The 18,223-nt window shown below is 45.4% G+C and overlaps 1 pseudogene across 1 annotated transcript; it reads left to right on the forward strand.

Moving 5' to 3' along the window:
• The first annotated feature begins 4,332 nt into the window (after positions 1–4,332).
• LOC308526966 (phosphoglycerate mutase 1-like) lies at positions 4,333–5,095 on the forward strand (annotated as a pseudogene). The gene has a single exon. The product of its transcript is annotated as a phosphoglycerate mutase 1-like (transcript).
• The last annotated feature ends 13,128 nt before the right edge of the window (positions 5,096–18,223 follow it).

Consider the following 18,223-nt stretch of genomic DNA (forward strand, 5'->3'; position numbering starts at 1 on the left):
TATCACAAATTCTGCCCCTCTAAGTCCTTGAATATGTTGAAAGTTTTGCTTTGTTTTTCAAATCCTCAGCCACTTCGACAGGAATATGCTAATTCTTCTTGAGGAAAAGTGGCTACAAATGCTGGGCCTGCTACAGTGAGTTGCCATCTTCTCTGAGAACTTGACCCAGAAATTCCCACTGCTTTATTATTTCTGTTGTCTGAAAGACAACAGTATAGATATGCCTAAATTCATATTTGAACTTCCTGATTGTGTTTTCAATGGACGTGATGATCAAAATTACCTACACTGCTATTACCAGGAACAAATCTCCACAACATTCTTGTTTCTTAACAGCCTCAAACTGGCCATGCCAACAATGATATCTGAGTAAAACAAATTTTTTCTCAGTTTTAATTTTTCATTGATTTGTAATTCAATGAAATGATTACTTGAGAGCTAGAAGATTAATTCAAGAGACTTTTACTATATTACCCCTTTTTGTAACATCCCTGGAAATGTCTGCAATTTAAATATTTTCTTCAAAGATAGATTTTGGCAGTATCTTTAAGAAATAAGCAAAAATTTTAAACATATATTTTAAATGCTTGATAAGTTAGAAAAATAAGTGACAAGTATATGCTATCTGCAGAATAAACAAAGTAGACAAAAGAATTTTCAATTCTGCATGCTCAAAGTCAGTGTTTCTGAGAATAGTCTTTTGGTAGCTTGAAATTTAATGATAAACACTATCAATTATTTTCAATAACTTAAAACAACTTTAAGGTTCTTGTCTGTAATTTTATTTTGACTTACTATTTTTTTAACAATTGGTGAGAAATCAATATTACTTGATTAGTTGAATATTTTATTAACCAAATGTGATTAGGTTATTATTTGAACTGTCAAAGTATATATTTGCTTCATATCATTAAAGGAGGAAAAACATGAAAATTTTATTATGGACCTCAAATTTATTAAAGAGTGACAATTAACAAGATAAATTTTATTAATTTCCTATTTCTTATTTAATTTTTAAAAAATATTAACTCAAGATGGAGAATGAACATAAAAGCGAGGCATTATTCTGAAATGCAAATAAGTAGCTTGATGAAGTTCACTATCAGCTCTTTATTTCCGTTTTAACAAGAAGAGGGCTGCATTTTAGCTGAATAGATAGTATACTGCCTCAGACACTGCAATAATTGTTCCTTCAGGCATTTGTCTGTCATATAAGGAAGTATCTAATGAATATGGAATTGCTCTGTATTGTAGGCAAAGACTGTTCCAGAAATACATTACATTATGTCACCTTAAAATTACTTTGAGCACTTTGTGAATTCAAAACTAGTTTTTTTTAATAAAAAGATGTACCTAATAAAAAGAATTATTATTCTGAAATATATCTATTCATCTGAAAATAAAACTTTCAACATAGATTATGACTTAAATAGAAATAAAACAATTACTTGTACACTTAGGTTAAATAGAATGTAATATTTTAATATAGTGGTATTATTAATGGAATTGCAGTGTTTTTTTTAGCAAAATAAACCGGTTAATGGTAGGAAGGGATAGTGACTAAAAAATTCAATATGCTTCTTATGTGATCTTTGAACATAGGATACTATTTTTCCACTTAGTTTTAAACCAGTATCGTGAAAAATATGCCTTATACTCCTTTGTTATATACATTCTGTTCAATTGACTAATCCATGTTTTAGTTCATATTTACTTGAGGAAAGAATTTTCTAACAAAAAAATTTGGAAAATGTTTTTTGTATTTGTATGTAAAATATGGTGAGATTAGGAAATGGTTTTGTCTTTAGATTAGACTTAATAATGTTCAATAAAAGAGGATATATGTAGGAATGAAATGATAGGGATGTGTGTCATTTGTTTGAAAGACTCATGCAAGCTAGAATGGTGTTAAATATGTTAGTGTGAGCGGTAGCGGAAAAGGCTTGTCTGTGGTAGGAGGACTTAGGAGAGCTGGTCATGTTCTATTTGTTTTGCCTTGGTGCTGGTTACAGTGTGTTCAGCTTGAGAAAATTCATTTTGCTATATACTTACAATATGTGCACTCTTCTGTATGTACAATTCCATGAAGATTTAAAAATAAATAGAATATGTAAAATAAGTACAATAAATACTGATATTTATTGAAATTTTATGATAATTACAGCTTTATTCACAATAGCCAAGATATGGAAACACCTAAGTGTCAGTCAACAGAAAAATGGATAAAAATATTATGGTACATATATATTAGAATATTATAAAATAATAAAATATTATTCAGTCTTTAAAATAATGGAGATTCTAACTTCTGCGATGTCCACTGGGGATCAGACTTGCTGACTATTTGCTGAAGACATTTTCCCATCAAGGGGTGTGGAAACTGAAATATTCCTCTACCAACAAATGTTTGAAGGTTGCTTTTGTGGACATTAACTCCCCCACATATCTGACCTCCTCCTTTAGTAGACTTAATGTTTTTCTGCAACTAGAGAAAGCCCCTAAGCTGAGGTGTTTGAGGAAGGAAGCCATTCATTCATTTGATAAATTCTTCATTAAAACTACAAGTGACCTCCAGGGTAGACCAAGAAGTTTAAGGTCAGAGCCTTATACAAATGTGACACTTTCTTGTACAGGGATTTAACAAATGTTTGAAATAAATTAATATTGCAATCCATTAATAACTTTTCATTCACACTTTGTGGTTTTGATTTCTTTCATATGAAGTTGATAATAAATGAAATAGGAGTACATAATATCTTGGGTACAGGGAGTCTGCATTCTCTTATGATTCTGAGTATTTTCCCTAAAGTTTGAAACAAGAATTCTCCTACTTTAAAATTTTTACAATGTGTTGAATTCATCTCAGTTTCATTTCTGTTGCTCTAGGCTGAAAATTGTATCATAAAATATTTTATTTGTGATTCCATTATTCTCTTTACAGGTCTCTTGTAAGCAATAAGGACAGTTTAACTAACAGAATTCAAAATAACCGAAAGAATACAGCCAAGAAAAATTTTTCTGACTACCAGCTAACATGCCACTCATTTGTGTAGCTTACAAAATAGAAGTAGAAAGATAATTTAAACTGAAATAAGTTTAGAATATAAAATGTGATAATCCCTATTTAAAATGCATGTGGCTAATAGGTCACTAAGACAACATTAAGAATGCAACCACTAATAATTCACTAATACAACATTAAGAAATACATGACTCACTATGATATAGATTGAATAGGCTAGCAGGATTGCCCTTTAAAAACATGCAGGTCCAGATAACTATCAGGTGAACTCTTTTGAACTTTTGTGTAATAATTTCTATGATACTCTGGAGCTCACAAAAGTTACAAGCTTTCCTGTTAACCTAATGATTATGGCAAAAAAAATAAAATTCAGACTAATTTTAAATAAGAATGTAAATATAAGAAAATTCTAAATAAATTTATTATTAAATTGAGTACTTATTAAAGCCATAACACAGTATTAAAAGCGTGTTTTTGTGAAATACAAAGATATTTCACCATAATAAGCCCTCTGGGACTCAGTTTCCTCATCTATAAAATGAATATTGGTAGGTTTCACCTCACATGATTATTTCAAAGGTTGAATGTGTTAATAAGTTTCAATGGCTTAGATATTTTGTTATATTGAAGGGACAGAACGGAACTTGAAAGAACTAAGCAGAAATACACCCTCCTCCTTCTTCAAGGACGAAGCAGAGACATACTCTTCTCCCTCTCCTCTATCTTGTCTTGCAAGGCTGGGCCCTCAGCCCAAGCCGCCCCCCACCCCCGAGAGTGACCACAAGAATGCTGGTATTGTCCTAACTCTCCCAACCACCCACCTGAGTGGACCAATGAAGCTCCAGAAATGTAGCTAAGGTCCTAATAAGGCTATAGTGGAGGATGGCTCCAACCTTCAGAATGTGATGGTCACTTCCTGACCCTTATGCTGTAAAACCCTGACCAATCTCTGTAACTCACGTCACCCCTAAAGCCCACCCCAAATAGCTAGCCCTATATAACCTTTGTTCTCCTGGGACACGCTCTCTTGCCTCACCGCGGCGCCGGATAGAGGCTGGGAGCCAATTCTAGAATTGATCAATAAAGACTCGTTGCTTTTGCATCGGAGGGGGCTCCCTGGTAGTGGATTATTGGGGATCCCGAACTCTGGGCATAACAATATAATTTCTCAACAAACATCAGCTATCCATACTAATAGTAATAGCAATTAAATGACTAAATATATTAAAATCCATCAAAGTAGTTTTGGTTAGGATAGATTTATATTTAGAAATCTGTGGTCAGTCTGCTCCGCACTCGGAACCGCCACCATGGCTGCCTACAAGCTGGTGCTGATCCGGCATGGCGAGAGCGCGTGGAACCTGGAGAACCGCTTCAGCAGCTGGTATGACGCGGACCTGAGCCCGGCTGGGCACGAGGAGGCGAAGCTCGGCGGACAGGCGCTGCAAGATGCCGGCTATGAGTTTGACATCTGCTTCACCTCAGTGCAGAAGAGAGCAATTCGGACGCTCTGGACTGTGCTGGATGCCATTGACCAGATGTGGCTGCCTGTAGTGAGGACCTGGAGTCTCAATGAGCGGCACGATGGGGGTGTGACTGGTCTTAACAAAGCAGAAACTGCTGCCAAGCATGGCGAGGCCCAGGTAAAGATCTGGAGGCGTCTTACGATATCCCACCACCACCGATGGAGCCCGACCACCCCTTCTACAGCAACATCAGTAAGGATCGCAGGTATGCAGACCTCACTGAAGATCAGCTACCCTCCTGTGAGAGTCTGAAGGACACTATTGCCAGAGCTCTGCCCTTTTGGAATGAAGAAATAGTGCCCCAGACTAAGGAAAGGAAACGGGTACTGATTGTAGCCCATGGCAACAGCCTTCGGGAATTGTCAAACATCTGGAAGGTCTTTCTGAAGAGGCTATCATGGAGCTGAACTTGCCGACTGGTATTCCCATTGTCTATGAATTAGACAAGAACTTGAAGCCCATCAAGTCCATGTAGTTCCTGGGGGATGAAAAGACCGTGTACAAAGCCATGGAGGCTGTGGCTGCCCAGGGCAAGGCCAAGAAGTGAAAGCGAGCAGGCAGACGACTTTCCCAAGGATACCCTCCCTCCCATCCCATTCCTCTGCATCTCTCCTGCGCACATGTCACACTGACCACATCTGTGGGCATCTTAGGTTGTAGCTGCAGATGGGGACTGGTGGTTCCCAATTTTGTGTTAGCCATTTTGTCTCCCACACCCACTCCCTTCATGCAGTCTAGTCAGAATGGCCCTTCTGGGGCACGGGTCCTCAGTCTAAGCCAAGGGAGACTCTTATCTAAGAGTCCAGAGGTAATGACTCTTGTTTTTTGCTATTGTTTTGTTTATTACTAAGGACCTGCTTGAAAGTAGGGGAGTAAGGAGGAGCCATGTTAAGGCGTGACCAATGAGAGGCAAGAGAAGCTCTGTGCTCCTGAGAGCAGTGCTGTGCTATTCTGCAGTCAGATGAACTGATTGGGGGCTCTAGTCATTCCAGTGGAAGATGAATGCCTGGTGATTCAAACAAACATTTCCTCCTTGACCCCAGAAAAGCTGGCTCTAGAAGATCGGGATCAATCCTGAATGTTTACGTGTTGCATTTACTTTTACAAAAAAAAAAAAAAAAAAAAAAAAAAAGCCTATCTATATAAAATAATACAAAACAAAAACCCTTCTGGGGTTTTCAGTGGCGGTTGAACTATTCCCACATGTGGCCATCACAAAATAAGCCATTCCTCACACCAAGGTGGGATGAGCTCCTTGACTTGTAGGAGTTATCCTGCTGTATTTTGGAATCCCTCCCCAGCATTGGCATTATTGTCTCTTGGCAGTGAAATGTCTCTTGATCATGTCCAGGTATGTCTTTTACTGTGTGAGATCTGAATCATGTTCTAGTTGCTTGGCCCTGCCACGTGGGCTCATTTTGAGCATAACTACTAAGTCTTTTTCAGATCAGTATAATAAAGGAGTGCTGTGCAATTAAAAAAAAAAAAAGAAAAGAAATCTGTGTCTACCAATGAGCTTAACCTCTATAGATCTCAGCTTTTTCCAAATGCAAAGGCATAATGATATCTTTCTTCTAGCTTTAGTGAGATGATTAAATGACATAATACTTAGCATGTTGCCTAGTACATTATACATTTTCATGGTTATTGTCATTGTCATTTGTAATTTTATGTGTCAATTCGACTGGGCTATGATACTCATTTCTGAGTGTGTCCGTGAGGGTGCTTGTGGAAGAGATTAGTATTGAACCTGCAACTGAGTAAAGAAGATGCCCTCACCAATGTAGGCGGGCATCATCCAATCCACTGAGGATCTAGACAGAACAGAGGTAGAGGAAGGGTGCATTTGCTTTCTTTCTTTGAGCTGGTACATCCATCTTCTCCTGTCCTTGGACACTAGAGTTCCTGCTTCTGGAGCCTTAGAACTTGAACTGAGACTTACACCATCAAATTCCCTGGTTCGTAGGTCTTCAGACTTGGACTAAAGTATACCATTGTCATTCCTGGTTCTCCAGCTTATAGTTAGTAGATTGTGAGACTTCTTGATCTGCATAATCATATGAACCAATGCCTAAAATAGTCATCTTCTCAAGTATATCCATATATATCTTAGTGGTTCTGTTTCTCTGGAGAACCTTAATATAAAAACTAAACTAATTTTAAAAAATAATTATAAAATTAGTATAATTTATGCCCTAAAGGCATTTTGCTAAATTCATTAGTCATGCAGAATTTGTGAATTAGGGGGGAGAAAAACCAAGAAAAACATCAAAAATAAGAAACAACACAAACAAACCTTTTATTAAAATAGGAATTGAATATTCACTTGTAAACAACACACAATGGCATTCTGAACTGTGAAATACTAAAAACTTTTCAATTTAAATCTTCCAATTATAATGGAAGTTTCATCCATTGAAATCTCACAAATAGGGAGAAGTGGAGATTCATAGCACTGGAAAGAAGCAATCAAAATTATCATCACTAGCAGATTATATGATTGCTCACTCACTGATAATCTCAAGACAATCAAACAAAGAAAAAAACAGACCTATTATGCAATTTCTTCTGCTTATGAAATGAGTACACTAAAATTAAATCACTTTTCTACATACCAACAAAAATCAATTAAAAAATATAATTTTTCAAAATGTCTCATTCTAGTAATGAGGTATAATTTTACAAAAGTGTACCTGATATACACAACTATGAAATGAACTTGAAAAAAAAAAACCTAAATAAATTCAGAAACAATCCATGTTCCTTAGTGTATGTAAATTGTTTTCTTAACTGAATTCATTGCCATACCCAATAGATCTGCTGACTATAGCCTCTTCTCCCCTGGGATAGTCATATTCTCTCTCTCTCTCTCTCTCTCTCTCTCTCTCTCTCTCTCTCTCTCTCCCCCCCCCTTCCTAATATTTTTCTATTACTCTGAGTTTTCTAGGGTTTTCCCCTTGCACTGAGAATAAAATACTGGCCTACATAGGGTTTTCTCATGAGTTGGTCTCTAACTACTTCTCATAATTCCTTCTTCTTGTTCCTTTAATGCATTCTATTTCAAGAACCCCTGTTTTTCCCTTTGCCTGTAGTTCTCTCCTCACGTCTTTACCTGGTGGACCTTTTATCCTTCAAGTCTATCTGAAAATCAACTTCCTGATGATATTATCTAATCTAATTACCAAGCCTTTTATATTCTATCACATCACTTTTTTAAGGAACTTATTGAAATCTGAAAGTATCCTTATTGTTTGCTTATGTGTTTATTGTTCATTATTCTGTCTCCTGTCATTAAAATGTAAACCTTTGAAATAAAGCCAGTGCCCCCAAAAGGGAGCTTGGTTAAATGATTACATTGCATCAACACTGGGGTGCTATTCAATTATTTTAAAATGTTGTTGAAGATGATCACTCAATACCATGGAAAGATGGCACACTATATTGAATGAAGTAAAGGAGGATACAAAACAGGTAAAGAAACATGCCATTCAAAATGTCTTTAATAGTTATCTCTAGGCCTAACTAAGAGATTTATTGTCTCAAGGCAAGAGAGTTAGGGTACATGCTTGCTTTAGGCTTTTTAGATAGAGAAAATATTTGCTTATTATTTTTAGCAATACTTCTGCATGTCAAAAGCCAGGCTTTTGCATTTAATATGATGCTTGGCCCATTAAAGAGTTATGGAATAAACTTACTATGGTCAGACCATAATTTTTGCAAATAAAATAATATGAAAGAGCCCAGCTAGGCATGGCTCAATGGTTGAGCATCAACCTATGAACCAGGAGGTCAGGGTTCGATTCCTGGTCAGGGCACATGTCAGGCTCCATCCCCAGTGTGGGGCAAGCAAGAGGCAGCTGGTTGATGCTTCTCTCTCATCATTGGTGTTTCTACTTTTCTCTCCTTCTTTCTTCCTCTCTGAAATCAATAAAAATATATCTATAAAAATAATAATATGGAAAATAATGGACTGGAATAGAAAAGAACACATTAAAAATTTATGTGTGTAAAGATCTTTATAAAAAAAAGTGTTCTGAAAATAAAGTTTGAAAACTGTTGCTCTACTTAAAGGGGACATGCAGGAAAAAGAGGCAAATTCCCCTCTTCTGATCATAGGAGAGTTTAAAAAAAAGAAGAAGAAAGAAAGAAAGGCAAGAGAAAAAGTGAGAAGTTGCCTGTTTTCCTTTTCTAGGCTTGTGCTAAATAAAGGCCCGTTCATCAGATACAGGCAGGAGAACACTGAGAACAGAAAACTTCTTTGATTCTTCTCTTGGACATCCCAGGCTTCCCATGTCTACATGAGCATGAGGATTCGCTGCATCAAGTCTAGTTTTCCTGATTCTTTCTGGTTTCCTGAGAAAGGGCACCATCACCTATATTTTAACAAACAATATTCCATTTAACTTGCACAATATTCTGCTGAGTAAGTAGTATATTGCACAGATGTGGAAAGTCACACACTACTGAGGTTATTTGATTTATCCAAGCTCTCGGGAAGTGTGATTCCCTATATTGAGAAAACTTCCTAAAGGCTAATGGATAGGGGTTTCCTAGGCCTCAGCCAAATGGCCTTTGTATAGACTTTTGTCCAAGGGACAAGTGTGAGTTCTTCCACTTGCTTCTTAGGACTGCTGTAACAAAGTACCACAACTGGGTGGCTTATAACAAGATACATTTATTCTCTTACACTTACGGAAACTGGAAGTCCGAAAGGCAGTTGTCAGCAGGGCCGTGCTCCCTCTGAAGGCATTAGGAGAGAATCTGTCCCTTGCCTTTCTCTTGGCCCTTGGTATTGGCAGCAATCCCTGGTGTTCTTTAACTTGTAGAGGCGTGTTTCCAGTCTCTGCCTGTTGGCACAGGGTGCCTTCTCCTTTTCCTCTAAGGACATCAGTCATATTGAATTAAGGGCCCACCTTACTCCAATATAATCTCTTCTTAACTAATAACATCTGCTATTTCCAAACAAAGCCAAGTTCTGAGACTCACAGAAGGACATGAATTGGGAAGGGGTTGAGAGACATTACCCAACCCAGTACAGCTCCCTGTATTTCTCTCCGCTTTGCTCGTCTGTCATGTTATAATAATTTTGCTTGTTAACCCAAATCAGATGACTCAGCCCCACAGTATATTTTTGTGTGGCTGCTCTTATTTTACTTGCCAGTTTGATGACACACTAGGATACTTGCCTCTTCATAATTTCCTGCCTACAATATTTTTTTCTCTCTCTTTTAAGGTGCTTCTCATTTATTCCCTCTGAACCCCCATCCCACACAACTGCGCCCCATCCCCACCAAACCAAGCATTCCTTTGGATCTTCTCTGGAGCTTTCAATATCTGTAGAATGCTTTGCTCTCTTGGTAACCCCCAAAAAGGCAGAACCTGGTCCTTCCCTCTTACTAACTTATTTATAGAGGGTTGAGCTATGCAGCTCTAACTTATATTTGAAATATGATCTATATTCAGTGTTCCTGATTTCCTGTAATTCTTGCTGCTCTGGGGTTCTACACATACGAAAGTTGAACATCTCTTCTGGGAAAGGGCGTAAGATGGGAAAAAAGAAGCGTCAGGCATTTGAGAAAATAAAGGTTTCTGGGGAATTCCCAGACGCAGGCTTTAAATTATCAAGCTTTAGCTTGGAGGATTCAAACCACAGCAGTCTTTCTAAATCCAGAGAGAGGGAGAATGCAAATTGAAGTAAATTTCATTTTTTCTTTAGAAGGAAGGTGACACCGCCCCCCCCCCCTCCCCAGACCACACACACACACCTCTGGCCTGGTAGGGGATTTGTTGTAGAGGAGACAGGTGGAACCTACAGAGAGAGAGTGGAGAAGGAAAAAGAGACAGCAGAGTTGGAAGATAGTGTTATGCATGTCCTGAAGGGGGACTCCCCTGTCCTATCTGTGGTTGCATGGGGAATAGCAACCGTCTTAAACTTTAAGAATTCTGTGGTATAGAAAGTTTGTTTTTGAATCTTGACTTAAGTCATGGATAAAAATACCTCTTTGAGTGTGGATCAGGGATTCTACAAAGGAGTAGAAATATCAACACATGGTAGATACAGATAAAGGTAGAATGAAAAATATTGCTATTTGGTTTTCCAAGTACATGGTGTGCAGGAGATTCAGGCGTTCCTGGTGGCCCCAGAGGAGAGTGGAAAAGTGTGTCAATGGCTAAAAATCTGGGAAAAGCCCATGTTTGGAATGGGGTGGGATCTGAATCCTTATTACTTGAAGCCAATGGTTAAAGATGTGAGCAATGGGTTCAGCAGGGTATATGGCAGACACCAAAAATCAAGTGGTGGATAGCAATGCTGGATGGAAGAAGAGGATACCTCTCTCCCTATTATCAGGATAAAACATGAACCAAACACAAATGGGGTGAGGACAAAGAAAACATATGAGAGAAACCCTGAAAAACTGGGTAATTGCATAAAGAAGACTAAGTATTAAAACAAAAAGAGACTGCTTCCTTGAGTTTTCCCACACACTAGCTGATATGACTAGCTTATTACTAGGTTGAGTTTAATGATAGAGAATGTTAAAAGTTCCTTTTGTACTGCATTATGTTTTGTTTATATTATATTACATTTATTATATACTAGAGGCCCGGTGCACAAAAATTTGTGCACTGGGGGGGGGGGGGGGTGGTCCCTCAGCCTGGTCTGTGCCCTCTTGCAGTCTGGGACCCCTCGGGAGATAACGACCTGCTGGCTTAGGTCTGCTCCCAGGTGGCAGAGGGCAGGCCCAATCCCTAGGTGCAGCCCCTGGTCGGGCTCAGAGCAGGGCTGACTGGGGAGTTGGGACGCCGCCCCTGTCATGCACAGAGCAGGGCGAATCAGGAGGTTGCGATGCCACCCCTAGTCACGCTCAGGGTAGGGCCGATTGGGGGGTCGGGGCACTGCCCCCTGTCACACTCAAGACAGGGTCAATGGGCAGGTTGCGGCGCCACCCCCTGTCACGCACAGAGCAGGGCCAATCAGGGGGTTGGGGCGCTGCCCCCTGTCACGCACAGAGCAGGGCCCATCAGGGGGGTTGGGGCTCCGTACCCTGTCATGCACAGAGCAGGGCGGATCAGGGGGTTGGGGCGCCACCCTCTATCACCCACAGAGCAGGGCCGATCAGGGAGCTGGGGAGCTCCCCCCTGTCATGCACAGAGCAGGGCCGATCAGGGGGTTGAGGAGCTCCCCCGTGTCACTCACAGAGTAGGGCCGATAGGGGAGTTGAGGCACTGTCCCCTTTCACACACAGAGCAGGGCGGATCAGGGGGTTGGGGCACCACCCTCTATCACCCACAGAGCAGGGCCGATCAGGGGGTTGGGGCGCCGCCACTGTCACACTCAGGGCAGGGCCAATGGGGAGGTTATGGCTCTACCCCATCACACACATAGCAGGGCCCGTGGGGGCGGGGGGGTTGGGGCGCCGCACGCTGTCACATACACAGCAGGGCCGATCAGAGGGTTGGGGCACCACACCCTGTCACACACAGAGCAGCAGGGTGATCAGGGGTTTGGGGAGCTCCCCCCTGTTACGCACAGAGCAGGGCCGATCAGGGGCCTGGGGAGCTCCCCCCTGTCACTCACAGAGTAGGGCCAATAGGGGAGTTGGGGCACCGCCCCCTGTCACACTCAGGGCAGCGCCGATGGGGAGGTTATGGCTCTACCCCGTCACACACAGAGCAGGGCCCGTGAGGGTGGGGGGGTTGGGGCACCACACCCTGTCACACACAGAGCAGGGCTGATCAGGGGGTGTGGGCACCACAGCCTGTCACACACAGAGCCGCAGGGCAATCAGGGGGTTGGGGAGCTCCCCCCTATCAGGCACAGAGCAGGGCTGATCAGGGGGTGGGGGCGTCTTCCCCTGTCATGAACAGAGCAGGGAGGATAGGGAGGTTGTGCCCCCTCCCCCCACCCCCCCACCCCCCCGCGTCACACACAGAGCCGCAGGGCAATCAGGGGGTTTGGGCACTGCCCCCTGTCACGCTGATCCCGGTGCTGGGAGGCATATTACCCTTTTACTATATAGAGACCTGGTGCACAGGTGGGGGTCTGCTGGTTTGCCCTGAAGGGTGTCCTGGATCAGGTTGGGGATCCCCACTGGGGTGCCTGGCCAGCCTGGGTGAGGGGATGAGGGCTGTTTGCAGCTGGTCACACACCCTTCAGGGTGGGGGTCCCCACTGGGATGCCTGGCCAGTCTGGGTGAGGGGCTGAGGGCTGTTTTCAGGCTGGCGGGTGACTGAAGCTCCCAACTGCTCCTTTTTTTCTTTTTCTTTTTTATTCTGGGCCAGCTTTAGCTCTTAGGCCTCCGCTGCTGAAAGCAGGTTTCTGGCCTTTATTTACCTTCTGTATTTGAAACAATGTTGCGATCCTGCTGGCTGAAGCCCGGCGACGAAAGCAGTTTTCTGGGGTTTTGTTTAGCTTCTATATTTGTAACATAGTTGCTTAGAGTTGCAGCTCAGAGGCCGGCAGTGGCAGGCGGGGAACGTTGGAGTCCTCCGTCACTGAAGCAAGCAAGCCTCATGTTCACTTCCAGCTGCCTGGCTGCCGGCCGCCATCTTGGCTGGCAGTTAATTTGCATATCGCCCTGATTAGCCAATGGGAAGGGTAGCGGTTGTATGCTAATTACCATGTTTCTCTTTTATTAGATAGGATTATATCATACTAGAGGCCCGGTGCACAAAATTCGTGCTTGGGGTGGGGGGTCCCTAAGCTAGACTTGCACCCTCTCCAATCCAGTACCCCTTGGGGGATGTCCAACAGTCAGACATCCCTCTTGCAATCTGGGACTGCTGTCTTCTAACTGCTCACCTGCCTGCCAGCCTGAGCTCCCTAACTGCTCTGCCCTGCCAGTCTGATCCCCCTAACTGCTCTCCCCTGCCGGCTTGATCACCCCTAACTGCCTCTGCCTCGGCCCTGCCACCATGGCTATGTCTGAAAGGATGTCCAGAAGGTTGTCCAGAAGATGTTTGGTCTAATTAGCATATTACCCTTTTATTAGTATAGATAGACTTTAGAGAGGGAGGGAGATAGAAAAGTCAATGATGAGAGAGAATCATTGATTGCCTGTCTCCTGCATGCCCCACACTTGGGATCAAGCCCATGCATGTGCCCTGACCAGGAATTGAACTCCGGGGTCTTCAGTCCTCAGGCGGAGGCTGTATTCACTGAGCAACACCAGCCAGGGCTACACTTCCCCTTTACGCTGGGACGTGTTTTGTCTGCTGGAGCTGAAACACTGAAACTGTCTCACTGGGGCAGAGTGGGGTGCACTGGGAAGCTCAGGGCAGAGTGGGGTGCACTGGGTTGGAGCAGGTGGAACCCCCTGAAAGCTAAAGTGGGGCCTTGTTTAACAGCCGCACTGTTTCATGGCTGTGCTGCCTCACAGTTGAGCAGCCAGACTGTTGGGCTGTGCCACAGTTAGCAGGAGTGTACACAACTGAGCTTTCTGCACGGATAGCTTCCTCCTCACCACACCCCCAAGCTGGGGGTTCCTCTTAGGGTTGAAGTGACACCGACCACCCTTGGTTGGTAGCTCAATTGACCACCTTGGAAAGAGAAGTGGGGAATCCTGATTTTACATGAACGCTCCAATTTTTTAAGGTGGCAACTAATGTGAACTTCCGATGTGTGGGCCAAACCAGAGAGGCAGTCAGATCAGGTGTCCAGGCCACTGGGCGGCACTGGGCTCTTCTGCGACAGCTTGGTGGTGGGGCCAACCAAGACTCTCCACCTCCTGGCTGCGGCCTCCACCCAGGGCACAGGCCACAGCCCCCACCACCATCCAAGCTGCCATGCAGGGGCACCCGTGCTGGACCAAACCATTGCTTAGCATGGGGCGGGGGCACGCTGCTGTTGGGGGAGCTCTTGGCACAAGCACCCCTCCCCGTGGAGCCATCCGTTGCCTTGGAGCTGCCCCTCCAAACCATGCTACGGGCTTCAGGGAAAGCCACACACGGGGAGCCAGTGCTGCACTGCCGTGGAGGAGGGACTGGAGGGGAGAACCCCATCGTGAGGTGCCGCCATTGGGGTGTCTCTGCCCAGAGCCCATGCCATCTGGACCCCAGGCTGGTCGGCCGAGAGGTGGGTCTGTTTACCTGGAGCCTGGGGCTGGGCACTGGGGTGGGACCGACGCCTTCGCGGTTGGTTTTTGGGAGCCCGGCTGCGGGTCCGGCTTGGGCTTGGCGCAGAGTTGTGTGTTGTCACTGCATTTTTTTGAGCAGAGATCAGCCCAGCTGTAAGGGAACCTTAGGCGTCTGAGCAGGTGAAGGGGGTGGGGGCCTGCTTGGGTAATTCCAACGTCATCTCACTTGGTTTTTAACACAAACCTGCCTTGGGGCTTGGACAGGCCTTGAAGGTCTTGTTTTCTTCTATCTGCTCACATTCAAGTGCCTAGCGCTATGTAAGTGGACACAGTGCGCGTGGTGTTCGGTCATCCCTCTGGTCTCTTGGCCATCGGTTTTTATTTTTTTTACTACATTCCTTCCATGTGCAGTGACCACACTTCATCTGAAGCGGGGTGGGCTTGAGTGACCTGGAGGAAGCACAGGGAGGGCAGTCACTGCTGGTCACTCCTGGTGCAGCTGGCAGTATTCTTTCTTCCTTGTGGAGCGTCTAGGGAGGGGAAGCGGTCGCAGTGCCTGAGGCCAAGTTCCAGGAGGCTGGCAGCGCTGTCGGGTTCATGCCGGCAGTGCTGGTCCATTGGTGCCTGGCCTGTTGTCTTCAGATTTAACCTGCAGGACTACTAAGGGAGCCAGTCTCCAGTTCCGCCCCACCACTGCCACCAATTTATTGGAGTCTGAGGGCTGGGAGGAGGAACCAAGAGGTTTGCCTTCCAGCTGCTCGCCAGGCACCGCTGCCACCTATTGATCAGCTCCCGCTCCCTCAGCTCCCTAGCCTGGTGTTCAGACATCTCTCTGGTTGTTTAGGACATGACAGACCCTGGGTTTTTATATATTAGGTTATATTATATTAGGTTATATTATATTATATTATATTATATTATATTATATTATAATTATATTATATATTATATTATATTATACTAGAGGCCCAGTACACAAAAATTTGTGCACTCAGGAGGGTCCCTAGCTTGGCCTGTGCCCTCTGGCAGCCCGGCAGCCCTCGGGGGATGTCCACTTGCCAGCGGGGAGCAGGCCTAAGATGCAGTCGGACATCCTTAGTGCTGCTAATGAGGCGGGAGAGTCTCCTGCCACCACTGCTGTGCTGGCAGCTGGCAGCCTGGCTTGTGGCTGAGCAGAGCTCCCCAAACACTAGCTGTGTGAGTGCACTGACCACCAGGGGGCAGCTCCTGAATTGAGCATCTGCCCCCTGGTGGTCAGTGTGTGTCATAGTGACCAGTCATTCCCAGTTTTTCTGCTGTTAGGGTCAATTTGCATATTACCCTTTTATTATATAGGATAGAGGCCTGGTGCATGGGTGAGGGCTGGCTGGTTTGCCCTGAAGGGTGTCCAGGATCAGGGTGTGCCTGGCCGCTGGAGTGCCTGGCCAGCCTGGGTGAGGGGCTGAGGGTTGTTTTCAGGCTGGCCACACCCCCTTCAGGGTGGGGGTCCTCACTGGGGTTCCTGGCCAGCCTGGGTGAGGGGCTGATGGCCATTTGCAGGCTGGCCAGGCCTGTGGGCTGGAAGCAGGTACCTGGGATTTATTTATCTTCTATAATTGAAACTTTGTAGCCTTGAGCAGAGCTCAGGGCTGGCCAGGGCAGGCGGGAAGCTTGGCTTCCTCCATCGCCAGGGGCAGTGCAAGCCTCCTGCTCGCTCCAGTTCCGTGGCCACAGCCATCTTTGTGATGGACTGACGTAGTGAGGAGTGATGGTTAATTTGCATATTGCTCTTTTATTAGATAGGATTATATTATATTGTACTAGAGGCCTGATACACAAAAATTAGTGCAAGAGTAGGCCTTCCAGGAGAGGAAGATGGCAGCTGGCAGGATGGAGGTGAGGTATAGGGTTTGAGTGAGTGAGGGGGTGAAAGGAGAGCATGTGGATGTATGTGGTGTGTGTGAGTGAGTGAGGGACAGTTAAATTCGGCAGGAGTAGCAGGTGCCGGCAGACCAGGCTCTCCTGGACAGAGAGCACCTACCACTGCTATGGGCACTGCCTGGACTGTGGGTCTTGGGCATGGAGCCCATGCCATCTTGACGGGGAGAGCGGCCTCTTCTAGGAACTCATCAGCACCACCACCCAGACTGGCCTTGGACACTGCCTGTGACCCTGTAGCCACTTCAGCCAAAATCCTGCTGCCCCACCCGCAGAACTGCAGACCCTAGGACCTCCACCTCCAAGGGTGCATGACTCTTCAACAATAAGTGTGACTTCCCCCTCCCCAGCTGTAGACATCCTGACACTGTAGTTGCGCTTTTCCAGCATGCAGGCCTCCTGAGCCCACTGCTCCACAGGCCACTCTTGGGTGCCACTGTGGGTCCCTGCCGGGTATACTGCACTGGCAGTAGAAATTCTGAATTCCCCCTTCCTGGATACTTGCCCACAGACACCTCAGTTATGCAGCTTCAACACAAGGGCCTCTCTGAGTGCACCGCCCTGGCAAACGGCCCCAGGGTACTTCTGTGAGCTGCCACTGGGCATGCGCAAAGCCAACCAAGGACACAGCAGCAAAACCTGAGTCTTTCCACCCCACAGCTGCTGACCTCTGGACACCATAGTCGTGCTTTTCCAGCGCACAGGCCTCCTGAGCCTAAGGCCGCAAAGGTGGCTCTTGGGTGCCTTCATGAGGCGCTGCTGGGTGCACTCTTATCTAAACAAGGATGCATTGCCCTGGCAATAGAAATTCAGACTTCCCCCACTCCTGGGTGCCTGCCCACAGACACCGCGGTCCCGTGGTTTCAGCACTCAGGCCCCTTGAGGCCACTGCCACAGCAGGCAAATCCTGGGTCCTCTGTGAGCTGCCACTAGGCACACTCGAATTCAACCAAGGGCTCAAGGCCCCACAGAAGAAACTTGGACTTCCCCCTCCTCAGCTACCAACCTCTGGTCACTGCAGTTGCACCAACCCAGTGTGCAAGCCCCCTGAGCCTGCTACCCTGGTAGGCGGGCTCTGGGTGCTTCTCTGAGCCACCGCAAGGCACAACCCTGGCTGCTGGCATCCAGTCCCCATGGTAGCACTGCTCCAGGACGGAGCCCACTGCCCCAACAGACGGCTCCTGGGTGCCTCTGTAAGCAGTCATTGGGCATGCATATCCAACCAAGGTCGCACAACCCCCAAAGCAGAAACTTGGAATTCCCCCTCCACAGCGCTGGTAGCACACCACAATCACTCTGATCCAGCATGTGAGCCCCCATGAGCACACACCCCTTGCAGATGGCTCCTGGGCCCCTCTCTGTGCTGCCACTGGGCATGTGCCTCTCCAACCAAGGGCACATGGCTCCCTCAGTAGGATCCACGACATCCCCCTCCCGGCTACCTACCTCGGGACAGGTTGGTGAATTACTGACAAATTTCCTCCCTGGACAAGGTTACATTGTTTTAGCCACAGACCCTGAGATTCCCACATCTCCAGCTGCTGGATCCTGAACCCCCTCGTGATTCAGAAAGGGAAATCACTTTGGCCAGAGTCCCACTGCCTCAACCACAGACTATGAGACACCTGCCCACCACTGTCACGCGCTCTAGGCCCCTCGTATTGAGTTTCAGAGTGACATTA

The sequence above is a fragment of the Myotis nattereri genome (assembly GCF_964212035.1).
Source record: "Myotis nattereri genome assembly, chromosome: 1".
Lineage (NCBI taxonomy): Eukaryota > Metazoa > Chordata > Mammalia > Chiroptera > Vespertilionidae > Myotis > Myotis nattereri.